Consider the following 12,780-nt stretch of genomic DNA (forward strand, 5'->3'; position numbering starts at 1 on the left):
ACACACACACACACACACACACACATGCCCACACACACACACACACGCGCACAGTCGCGCACAGACACACAGACACACACACACACACACACACACACACACACACACACACACACACACACACACACACACACTGGAGACATAAGTATTACTCATGGTTTCCATTTTTAGTTTCTAAATGTGGCATACTGTTCACCAGTCCAAATTGCCTTTGCAGCATCCGAGACCAAAATCCAAGCTCACAATTTCGGAGTCTACTATCTCAATCTATTTGCAGCCAATTCAAGCAAAATCCAATATTCTATCCCCACTCAGCACAGCCGGGCACATTACGGTTCATGCACTATGGGAAGAAAGGGAATTTGCAAATTGCCTGCTAACCAATCTGGCAACACACAGTCTAAGAATACATACCTGTAGGTACCAAGCAATCAGCCTCCTTGGGAAATGCACTGGTATAAGGAAAAGGACTGTCTCCCCCAAACCATCCCCACAGCATTAATAATATATGACTACCTGCACACTACCTGATTACTTGATCTTTATTTCTATTTGAACTCTGTACTGCTCCATATCTGTACCATATTGCACACTGTATGACAGTGTATTACGTCTCATTGCAACCTGCACAGCATTTTTTGCACCACCTGACTACTACTTGAATGTCCTGTAATGTATCATACCTGAACTATATTATTGCGTACTGTATGATATTGATATCTCATATCATTGGAATCTGCACAGCTTTTGCACTACTGTTCTACAGCAGCACGACTGGTCCCACTGTAATACAACCACTATCACCTTATCACCTTATTACCTCATCCTACTTGTTTCTATTATCACCCTATTCATTTACTTGATTCTGTTATTGTTGATTTGTATTCTACTGCTATTACTACTATTGCTGCTATCGCGGCTATTGTTGATTGTTGATTTTGTTGTTTTTATACCCTTTATTACACCAATGGTGAATGAACCTGAACCCAAGAAGTTTACTCTGTGTACCCGTACATTGATGTAATAAAAGCTATTCTGATTCTGATTCTGATTCTGATTCTGTATAACAAGACTAGCCTCGCTAAATCAATATCAACAGTTTCATTCCATTCATGTTGGTGCAGATACATTAACACTAAATGTAAGGTTTCCCATTCCCAATATGAAGAAATGAGAGAAACGTCTCTAAACTATGTGTTTGAACAAACTGAAAGCTTTTTCCCCACTGTCAAAAACTTTCACGCAATGCAGATAAATTCAAGCCCACTCTCTCTCTCTCTCCCTCCCAATTTCACATCTCTCTCCCCTGCCCCCCCCCCCCCTTCCCTCCCTCCCCCCATTCCCTCCCCCCCTCCTTCTGCCACTATGCATTTTCAAAACTTCCAGAGAGCCTGCTTCTACTGAGAGAATACTTCATGTCTCCTCTGCATCGCCCCTTCTGGGAGCGAACGTCAGGTCTTGTCTCATCTCTCTGAATGCGTAATTACACTCTAATTATGCACCGGAACTCCCTCTCCACACAGCTCCTCTGTAATGAGAATATTAGACTTTTTGACCGGCACTTTCTCAAAACGAGTATGTGGGAGAGGGGACAAAAAACATAAAAGGGTCTCTAAAACCCCCAAATTGAGCTTTTCATAATAATAAGTGCTGTGCTCACTCACTCACATTGCATCACAATATGACTGACATACCCCGTGGGTTGGCTTCTGATTGTGTAAAAGAAACAAGCAAAAGGGGGAAAGCATTTCAAATAGTCGTCAGAAGAACCAGGATGCTGTCAAAGTATCATTCTTGAAGACACCTGTTTCAACTTGGGCAAAAACATACAATATGTAAACATTACAAATAACTAAAAACACTGACATTTAATACAACATATCATGTCACCTATAGGATTATAATACAGGCAACCAGATCATCCAACACAATGGTAGGAAGGGAGAGCCAACTGATCCTCCTGCTGTGTGTAGCCTAACCCCTGTAGGATGGTGTGTAGCCTAACCTCTGTAGGATGGCTAAAAGGAAGATCTGACAGACCTGACCGGTGCAGAACAAATGGCTTTTCCCTCTCTTTAAAATGAAACAATCAACTCTTGGTAAAACTCACAGACAGTTGGAGGAGATAAAGAGGGGGGAGGGAGAGCGGTGACATAGGAAAGGGAGAGGGAAGGGAGGGAGTGAGTGAGAGGAGAGGAGAGGAGAGGAGAGGAGAGGAGAGGAGAGGAGAGGAGAGGAGAGGAGAGGAGAGGCAGACTGCAGTGGTTGGCTTTAGCCCAGCTTTCAGTGTCTTGAAGGAGGCTAAACCTGGTGCAATACCTTTGTCTCCGGCGTGTGTGCGTGTGTGTGTGCGTGTGTGTGTGTGTGCGTGGGGGGGGTGGGTGGGTTGGTGGATGCGTGTGTGTGTGTATGTGTGTGTGTGTGTGTGTGTGTGTGTGTTTGAGTGCATAAGAAAGAGGTTGCTGGGGGTTATTTAGATGATGTTTGGTAAGAAGAGGACTGTTTAGGGCTTGCTTTGCATAATCAACGCCTCTGGTCTCAGACAGTCTCCTTCTATCTCCTTCAGAGGAGGTGTGTGTGTGTGTGTGTGTGTGTGTGTGTGTGTGTGTGTTTGTATGCGTGTGTGTGTGTGTGTGTGTGTGTGTGTGCGTGCGTCCGTGTGAGTGTGTGTGCGTGCGTGTGTGTCCGTGTGAGTATGTGTGTATGCGTGCATGCGCGCGTGTGTGTGTACTGCAGATAGCATATCAGATAACTGCTGATAGAACATAATCATATATTCTATAACAATGAGAAAGCTGAGGTTGCTCCTTGGTTCAGAGCTCTCGGGCTAGACTCAACAAATCTCATTCTTCCATATTTACCCCCTAAGCCTTTGTCATTTCTATTAATCTAAAGATAATCACAGTCTGAAATATTTGGTCATTCGTTGAAGTTGTTTATGGCTTTATGTATTGTATTGAAAGAGCAGAGAAAGCAAAAAAACAAACACCTGAGTGAATACTAGGATGAATATTACATTGGTTGCCATGTGCAATGATATATCAGACATAATCACTGTATTATTCTGCCTTGCAGTCATAAAATGTGATAAACGGGAGAAAAAAAAGTTTGAACTGATTTAATTTCATCCTCCACGGCAGTGTTTTTAAATATTCATAACCCGTCTGAATAATTCACAAACTGCACAGTATCTGCACAGGGCTGACAGAGAGAGGGCACTTCATGTTTCTAGAAGGAAAGCCTTCATATCTTACTTAATGGTCCATGCGACGCTACGCTAGGTGCCGTGCTGTGTTTGTATGCTTTCACCAGCAATAAACTAAGAGAGACTTGAGACTTGTGTATAGCACTAAACTGTCCTTTCATTTTCAATTCAATATGCTGAAAATGATCTCTCCACTCTCAGGACAATATTGGCTAATTGAGAAGGGAACCAATTAGGAATGTCTTAGCAGAAATGCAAAAATGCCTTAGAACTTGGATATGGGTCAAAACCATAAAGACCAGGGCACTTACAGTAACACCCTTGTACCAATTGATGATGTACTAACTTTTCATAAGTTTCAAGTTTCAAGTTTTATTGTTACATCACATTACACAAGTACGGAAGAGTATTAGGGCCACCAACTTGAATTTTTTTTTCTCCCGAAAGGGGAGGGGGTTATATTCTGAGTTTAAAGTCAGAATTTCTGAGATTAAAGTCAGAATTTCGGAGAAAAATGTCAGAATTTCTGAGATAAAAAGTCTGAATTTCTGAGATAAAAAGTCAGAATTTATTAGTGTTTATTGGTCCTACTGGTTAAAATGAATGACATGAATGCTCTTATCAAGTTATACTTTGGAATTGGCTTTAGTAATAAGGACATTCTTTGTCTATTGGCACAAAATCACCTTATTATAACGTATTCGTACTTTGAAGCGACGTTGTCGGGAAATGGGTCTTTAGGCTACAGAAGGAGAAATCACTCAGATTTAAATTGATTGATTGATTGATTGATTATACTTTATTGTCCCCGAGGGGAAATTTGTCTTGGGCATGGTACTTTCATGCTTCAAGTGCAACAGAGACGATACATACAACATACAGTAGACAAAGTAAACAACAGGACAGCAACAAACATTGAGTGACGTTGGCAGCAGTTTCCACCTGGACATGGCATCATGCATCATTTGGTATAAATATATATTGCACATAATCCTTCAAGTGGTGTTTTCGAATATTGCACATGGCCCTTCAAGTGGTGTCTAAGATAAAGTGCAGGTGCTGGTGATCATGTCCTAATCATCGTTTCTGCTTGAGCGAATTGATTAGTTTAATGGAGAATGGGACAAATGATAGTTTTAAGAGCTTATAATTACATCTTGGCATGCGAAGCCTTCTACCTAGGGGGAGAACTTCGTATTCTGTGGAGAGCGGATGTTGGGGGTCTGCGATTATCTTGTTAGCCTTGTCCAGGACAGCTTTTTCATATAGTTTATTTAGGATCACATAGTCTCTTTCACCTACAATTTTCATAGCTGTTTTGTGAATGCTGACTAGTCTGTTTTTTTGTTGTACAGTTAAGTTGCCAAACCACACAATTATTCCATATCTGATTACACTTTCAACAATGGACTGATAGAAAATTCTCATGATCTGCTTTCTCACCCCATAAAGTCTGAGTCGCCTCAGGTGATAAAGCCTCTGCTGTAGTTTGTTACATAAGCTGTCTAAGTGTGTATTCCAGCAGAGATGGTTGTCTAATTGAATACCTAAGTACTTATAAGAGGGCACCTGGATGATTGTTTGGTCTTTAACGACCACAGGCTCATGGTCAGTTACCTGCCTTGGGTCTAACACAACCTCCTGAGTTTTGGTGAGGTTTAAGATGAGATGGTTGCTGTCGCACCATTTAGTGAATATGTTAATCTCATCATGGAGCACCGAGGGGTCTGTATCTTTATCAAGGAGACTTAGAATTGCAGTGTCGTAATGAGGTAATAACCCCTCCCTTGTGCAGGAGGAACTATCAGGAAGTGGCCAAATGCAAGGCTATCGTTGGATGCATCTTCGTGCCATTCGAATGGGATTCGTGGTGCAACAAGATGTGATACGACAGATTATCAAATTAATTAACCAATTTTTTTGCAGGAATCATATTTGACCGAAAGCTCGCAATAAACTATGTTTTTTTGCAGTGTTTGAGTGTGCAGATGCTGTTATTTTGCACTCTATTGATAGTCTTCAGTTGTGGTATTTTCACTATTAGCAGTAAGCAGTAATTGAAATGTCTAGAAAATATTAGCTGAATATATACAATGAAATAGACTATGCCAGGGAAGCCATTAGATGCAGACCAGAGGGTGGACCAAAACCCTCAGGAGTGAGAACTTTTTTTGTGATTGCTCTTGTATTGTAGCCCTGGAATTTCTGTTTTTTGGGGGGGGTTGAACTCTTAATTTTCCACTTTTCATTTTCCACAATTGTAGTACTTTGTTGTAGTTACTTTGAAGTAAATACTGTAACTTACTTTCGGCAAAGATACTGAAAACAAAAATACACTAAGGATAGAAGCAAATTGCAGCGTTTCTGTTTATTCATTCTTGTTGCTAAAAATAAAATACTTTACAGTTTTACAGTCAACTATTCTGTCTATGATTACTATAAATCAAACCATTCTTACAATGAAATTAAATTCTTGTGAAAATCATTCAAACTATGTAATGCTCCCTGTTGTTAGTGTTTTGTAGGTCAGAGTGTTATGAATGGCTGTCTGAGTGAACATTGTTGCCAGTGTATTGTTGAACAAGCTTCTTTTGAGACATGTATGAAGTGTTTGGCCAAGATGCATGTTAGTAATGCAGACTGTATGAAGAGTTTTGACAATGTGACTTCAGTGTTGAACACTGAGACTTAGCAATCGGAAGAAACTGTATTATAAAAAGAGATTATATGTAACTGTTGACCTATGGAGGAATTTTAGAGTGGTAACATGAAGGGAGGGAGTGAGAGGAGAGGAGAGGCAGACTGCAGTGGTTGGCTCTAGCCCAGTTCTCAGTGTCTCACAGGAGGCTAAACCTGGTGCAATACTGTTGTCTCTGGCTATGTGAGTGTGTGTGTGTGTGTGTGTGTGTGTGTGTGTGTGTGTGTGTGTGTGTGTGTGTGTGTATGTGTGTGTGACTCTGCCACTTAAAATGAATTAAACAAATCATAAATGAAGCTAGCGTTAGTTCAGATGGGCACTCTATTTACGGTATGAAAAAAAGACCATCTCATGTTCAAGAGACAGAGGCTTAAAAGCAGTTTTACACTCCATAGCATTCAACAGTGTGACATAATTGTACTGGCTATGAGAATAGGTTTTGTGTGGTCATTGGTAAGTAGCCCTGAGAACCGATGGTTCTTGAGCCTAATGGACCATAGGAGCAGGAGCCTATCTCCTGTTTCTATAGCGTGAGGCGACTTGATGTACAAGTACACCCCCTGGACATGACGCTAGTATGTCTTCTTTTTAAAAAAAATGTGTTTTCTGTTTCATGGCATATTACGAAAGTTGAAGTGTTGAAGAGCCCACTCAATATAACAAACAACAGTTTTAGGATCACTAAATACTTTGTTAGCAAACTTAGCTTGTAGCCCAGAGACCTGGTGTGGTTGTGGTACATCACATGCCCTCCACCAAGTCCCGCTGGATGCATTATGGACTATAATGATACATGCATACACACAAACACAGCTCATCCCACTCACACAGGCACTACAATGCAATGCAATACTTAGTAATGTTTTCTCTTGCTGCTGCAATGTTGACTGGAACTGGAGCCATAATAATGTTACTCTCTTGTACTTGTTTAATAGGATGTAATAAACTTTTACAAGCTTATAGATTCTGATTCTATAAGCACTCCAATGTACTTGTTACACATGGCAATAAAAAATCATGGATCTTGAATTATTATTATTATTTAGCAATTTAAACATTAAATCAGCCCTGCAAGTTTGTTTCCTGAAGGTTAGCTGACAACCCCATTGACAGATAATGACAAGTCGTGTAATGGGGGAGTGGTTGTCCTGGGAGAGTGGTTGGGGGTGGAATTAACCAGCTATTGCTCCCACCCATTACCTGCCGGTGAAAAGTGTGAGGGTGACTTTCTCTGTTAAGCCTGGTACACACATAAAGATCATCTGGCCGATTTTGGCCCGATTTCCCCCCTTCCGACCAAGGACAGCAAACGCCCGATTATTGGATGGCTCTAAAGATTATCCTACAAGATTATCCTGTGGTGTGAGGTGTGTTAAGAGTCAATTACTCCCGACAATCTGCTTGGAAAATGGTCGGGGCCGACGATCGTAAATATTAAACGTGTTCAATATTCAGCAGTTCAAAAGTCCTCTTGTGTGTTGGCGAAACTGACAACTTGAGAGTCCAATTGTGACGTGGAATGGAATGTAAGCCAATCAAGAAGTGAGCTGACTGACGCGTCTTCTTTTTTTCGTTCTTCTGCACTTTATTTGCCCTGTCGCACATGGCTGCCTCGTACAGGCATTTCTGGCTTGGGGGACGAGACTCTAAACTGTCATAATGACAGATCTTTATGTATGTGTATGCTGTATTGGGAATATCGGTGCACACCACTGTGAGAGAAAATTATTATATGTAATAAGCTACATTTAAGAATCAAAAACATCATCTTGGGTTGAATGTCTGCAGCGGGCTGTAGAAGATGATTTCCTGTTGTCACACAGTAAAACCAGTTTCTCTACTTGAGGCTTGACATGGGCTAAGACAATAGACACATTTACATGATTACAAAGACCTGATTGCCCTACCATCTAGAGCAGCTTCGGACCTTTGTGTTGCCCCAGACCCAGTGCTCTAAGACCAGACTGAACCAGTGGTGGCCATTGTGTTCCGCTTTCACCTTTTGTCTGTTGGGAGAAAGTGGGGGCCGCTTCCCCCCTAGCCTTCATCATAATCATCTTCATCAAATGTACAGGTCCACACCCATTGCTCATGATTGGTCTAAACCTCACCTGAGGGCGGACCCCTTACCTGAAGGTACCTGTTTGTATAAATACTCAGATGAAATGAATGATCTTTACTTTGACGAGGAACTTTCACTGTCAAGACTTGTCTGACGTGCTTGTAAACTTCCTCCTTCTGCAGAAGAATATTAAATATCTTTTCTTATACATCTTGAAACGAAACAGGCTGCCATTATTGAATAATTTGCACTTACACCACACACAATACGATCAAGCTCTGTGGAGGAAGTCAATTATAATCCCTGTGCCGAAAAAACCTCGTGCCATGGAGAATAATGACTTCCGCCCCATTGCTCTAACTTCCATTGTGATAAAATGTTTTGAACGATATGTACTGTCTCTGCTTAGAAAACACATTGACCCACTGCTAGATGTTTTTCAATTTGCCTATAAACCGAACCGTAGCACGGAGGATGCTATTCTCTATATCACACATTCTGTATCCAAGCACCTCGAGAACAAAAAGGCCTATGCCCGAATTATGTTTGTTGACTTTAGTTCCGCCTTTAATACGGTACAACCCCAATTGCTCTTAGGAAAGCTCAAAGACATGGGTGTCAATAGTACTTTAATCAAATGGTTCCATTCCTTCATGTTAGAAAGAGAACAGCAAGTGAAAGTCAATGGAACACTGTCAGTGACTAAACACTGCAGTACAGGTGTCCCCCAAGGTTGCGTTCTGTCCCCATATCTTTTCTCAGTATACACCAACGACTGTAAAAGTAACCACCCAAGCAACCATATTATAAAATATGCTGACGACACTGCAATTCTAAGTCTCCTTGATAAAGATACAGACCCCTCGGTGCTCCATGATGAGATTAACATATTCACTAAATGGTGCGACAGCAACCATCTCATCTTAAACCTCACCAAAACTCAGGAGGTTGTGTTAGACCCAAGGCAGGTAACTGACCATGAGCCTGTGGTCGTTAAAGACCAAACAATCATCCAGGTGCCCTCTTATAAGTACTTAGGTATTCAATTAGACAACCATCTCTGCTGGAATAAACACTTAGACAGCTTATGTAACAAACTACAGCAGAGGCTTTATCACCTGAGGCGACTCAGACTTTATGGGGTGAGAAAGCAGATCATGAGAATTTTCTATCAGTCCATTGTTGAAAGTGTAATCAGATATGGAATAATTGTGTGGTTTGGCAACTTAACTGTACAACAAAAAAACAGACTAGTCAGCATTCACAAAACAGCTATGAAAATTGTAGGTGAAAGAGACTATGTGATCCTAAATAAACGATATGAAAAAGCTGTCCTGGACAAGGCTAACAAGATAATCGCAGACCCCCAACATCCGCTCTCCACAGAATACGAAGTTCTCCCCCTAGGTAGAAGGCTTCGCATGCCAAGATGTAATTATAAGCTCTTAAAACTATCATTTGTCCCATTCTCCATTAAACTAATCAATTCGCTCAAGCAGAAACGATGATTAGGACATGATCACCAGCACCTGCACTTTATCTTAGACACCACTTGAAGGGCCATGTGCAATATTCGAAAACACCACTTGAAGGGTTATGTGCAATATATATTTATACCAGTGATGCCATGTCCAGGTGGAAACTGCTGCCAATGTCACTCAATGTTTGTTGCTGTCCTGTTGTTTACTTTGTGTACTGTATGTTGTATGTATCGTCTCTGTTGCACTTGAAGCATGAAAGTACCATGCCCAAGACAAATTTCCCCTCGGGGACAATAAAGTATAATCAATCAATCAATCAATCAATCCAAAAACTGTTCAATCCATGATTTTTTTTTCATGTGTGGGGTCTCTCTCAGATAAAAAATCTTTATGTGTGTACCAGGCTTTATAGTTGACTTGAGTTGTACCAACATTCAAATACGCATAGTCTTCAACTTGTATTTATTTTTCAGATTTCAATGTATGACACATCATTTGAAAGCTTACAATCTGCCCTTACCCTACTTGGCCTTTTTTTTGCCAGAGACCCCGTCACAAATGGAACAACCTCAGGTAAACATACTTGTGTCCTTCAGGTATAGGGTCTCTGTAGACGTCATTGTCCCCAGCTGTCCACTCAGAGACAGCCAACACAGAGACGTAGGATGTGACCCCGTCGCCGTGATTCTATGATCAATCCAATATCCTCAATGGAATTAATCAATCCTGTGCAAGTGTGTGCACGGTTGTCTTAGTCCCTAGCAACCGCTGACCCCGCGACCTGTCAGTAATTTCATGTTGAACACTGACAGCTCCCCCACTTCTGACTGACTGCGCAGTAAACATTGGACAAGCTATGTTTGATAGACTAGTCTAGAGTGTGCAGCATGCGCTGACTCTCTGCTGTTGAGAGACTCTACAGTACGTGACCTAAAGGCCCCGTCTTCCGTAAATGTGCTTGATTAGACAAGCATTGAAGGTCTTGAGATCGCTCAATGAATTGAGCTGTATGTGGGGAGTGATTCCCATATGAAGGGTGCAAAAATAAATATTTTAATGTATTTGGTGTGATAATTCGATGGTTTGGATTCTGAGCACACAATAGTGCCTCTCTCCCGGCTCCAAGTACACCTACACACAATTACATTGTTCCTAAACTCAAGCAGTGGACGACTCCACTCCATTCCTCCAATAAGACGTAATTAGTGTGACTATCTCTAGAGATTTATGGTTTATACATAGGCTAGTTCTATAATGCATTTTGCTTATCTCAAGTGTATTTACAGGAAAAGACAGTTGAGGTCGTCCTCAGTTGATTCGATTCTATGGCCACAAGTCTAGGCAAGACCACAAGTCATTTGTTGATTAAATACTCTATGTGAGAGTAGATTTAGTCTAGCCCTAGTCATTTTGACCAAAGTAGCCTTAGGTGTTAGTCATATTTTTGTAATCCGAATAACAATTACGAAAACTATGGGCTGTTGACTTAATGTCATTTCATTTTCGTCACAATTTAGTCACATCACATTTGTATTGCCCCATTAACTTTTAGTAAATATAAACACGTAAACATAGCTTGTCCTAATAACATATTTTTCTGCATAACATCCTATCGCTTCTCTTCCCAACTGCCAAATTAGCGGAATAATTACTCTGGAGCCGATTAAAAATCACCCCCCTGTAGATTGCACATAATGATCAGCCTAATGCAAGTATGCAAAAACGAGCTCTGCATTTGAGAGGATCATCCTCATCAAGACACTGCGCAGATTCACTCATATTGATCAGAGAATCTGTGCTTTCTTTACCCAAGGTGATTTATAAACCAGTGATATGTGCTAGGGATGTACCCGAATACCAATACAGTATTCAGAAAAGCACAAATAATGCGATGGAAACAGATACAGATTCTACCCAAAGTTGCTCGTTATTATTTTGAAATAACTTACTTCAGTTAAAAAAACTGTTGTATTTTTCGTTTGTGGGTGCCATCCCTCCTGTCTGTCCGTCCGTCGTCGTCCTCCCCCCCCACACACACACCGCACACCGCACACACATACACACACACACACACACACACACACACACATTCATTACATTCATACACATTACAAAACTGTCATTTCAGGAGACAACAGGTTTGCAGGAGGAAGGACACAACCACAAGCAAATTGAGTGACTCGGAGGCAGCAGAGGACAACCAAACATCACTTCTCTCTTCTTTTCTCCTCAAACTGCTCAGGGGAAATAGGAATGTTTGTCTTTTGATTAAATGCAGAGTCGAATTGTCTGGATACAGAGATGGCTGTCTGTGTCTGAGATGGGGCCACAGAGGGGCCAGAGATGTTTACCAACAGGCAGTGAGGCAGGGCGAGATCAGAACAACACACAGGTATACGCCGCAGGGAGACATTGGAAAATAAGACTAGCACGAATGGAAGCACAGGGGAGCTAAAATGTCACAAAACCTCTGAGAGAGATTTCTTTTCAGAAAACAAATTCATCATAATGCCAGTGCGTTAGAGTGTGCTAAGAGCGGCAGTGAAAAAAAGATTGCTTTCTTATTAAGGAAGCAATCTTCTCACTAGCCCTCTTAGGAGAACGCACGGGTATTATGATGAATCTGACAAAAGGATGACATTCTCGCTGCGGACAGACAAAAGGAGGACGTCGTGTTATCACCACGAAGCATGATAACGACCATTCAGGCCCTATAGCCTTGAATGATTTATCTAATGAAAATATGTTACAAAGCTATCGTCATCAATAGAGTAGCACCCCCCCCCCAACCCCAACACAATACAAGAGCAATCACAAGTATGACAAAAGCTGTCTGCTGGCTGGGACCATCACCATGTGAATGGAAGCAGTAGTTCATAGCCAGGTTTTTCATTTAGACACACCTGGTCTGTTCTATAAGAGACTCACCTGGTCTGTTCTATAAGAGACTCACCTGGTCTGTTCTATAAGAGACACACCTGGTCTGTTCTATAAGAGACACACCTGGTCTGTTCTATAAGAGACTCACCTGGTCTGTTCTATAAGAGACTCACCTGGTCTGTTCTATAAGAGACTCACCTGGTCTGTTCTATAAGAGACACACCTGGTCTGTTCTATAAGAGACACACCTGGTCTGTTCTATAAGAGACTCACCTGGTCTGTTCTATAAGAGACTCACCTGGTCTGTTCTATAAGAGACTCACCTGGTCTGTTCTATAAGAGACTCACCTGGTCTGTTCTATAAGAGACACACCTGGTCTGTTCTATAAGAGACACACCTGGTCTGTTCTATAAGAGACTCACCTGGTCTGTTCTATAAGAGACACACCTGGTC

At 41.4% G+C, this 12,780-nt stretch overlaps 1 protein-coding gene across 1 annotated transcript in view; it reads right to left on the minus strand.

Annotated features, from left to right (window-relative positions):
- oprl1 (opiate receptor-like 1) overlaps nucleotides 1-12,780 on the minus strand; it is a gene marked incomplete at both ends in the record, with an annotated part of 50,140 nt that overhangs the window by 19,490 nt on the left and 17,870 nt on the right. The gene's annotated exons all lie outside the window — the stretch shown is intronic.

Source organism: Nansenia antarctica (assembly GCF_963989245.1).
Source record: "Nansenia antarctica genome assembly, chromosome: 6".
NCBI lineage: Eukaryota > Metazoa > Chordata > Actinopteri > Argentiniformes > Microstomatidae > Nansenia > Nansenia antarctica.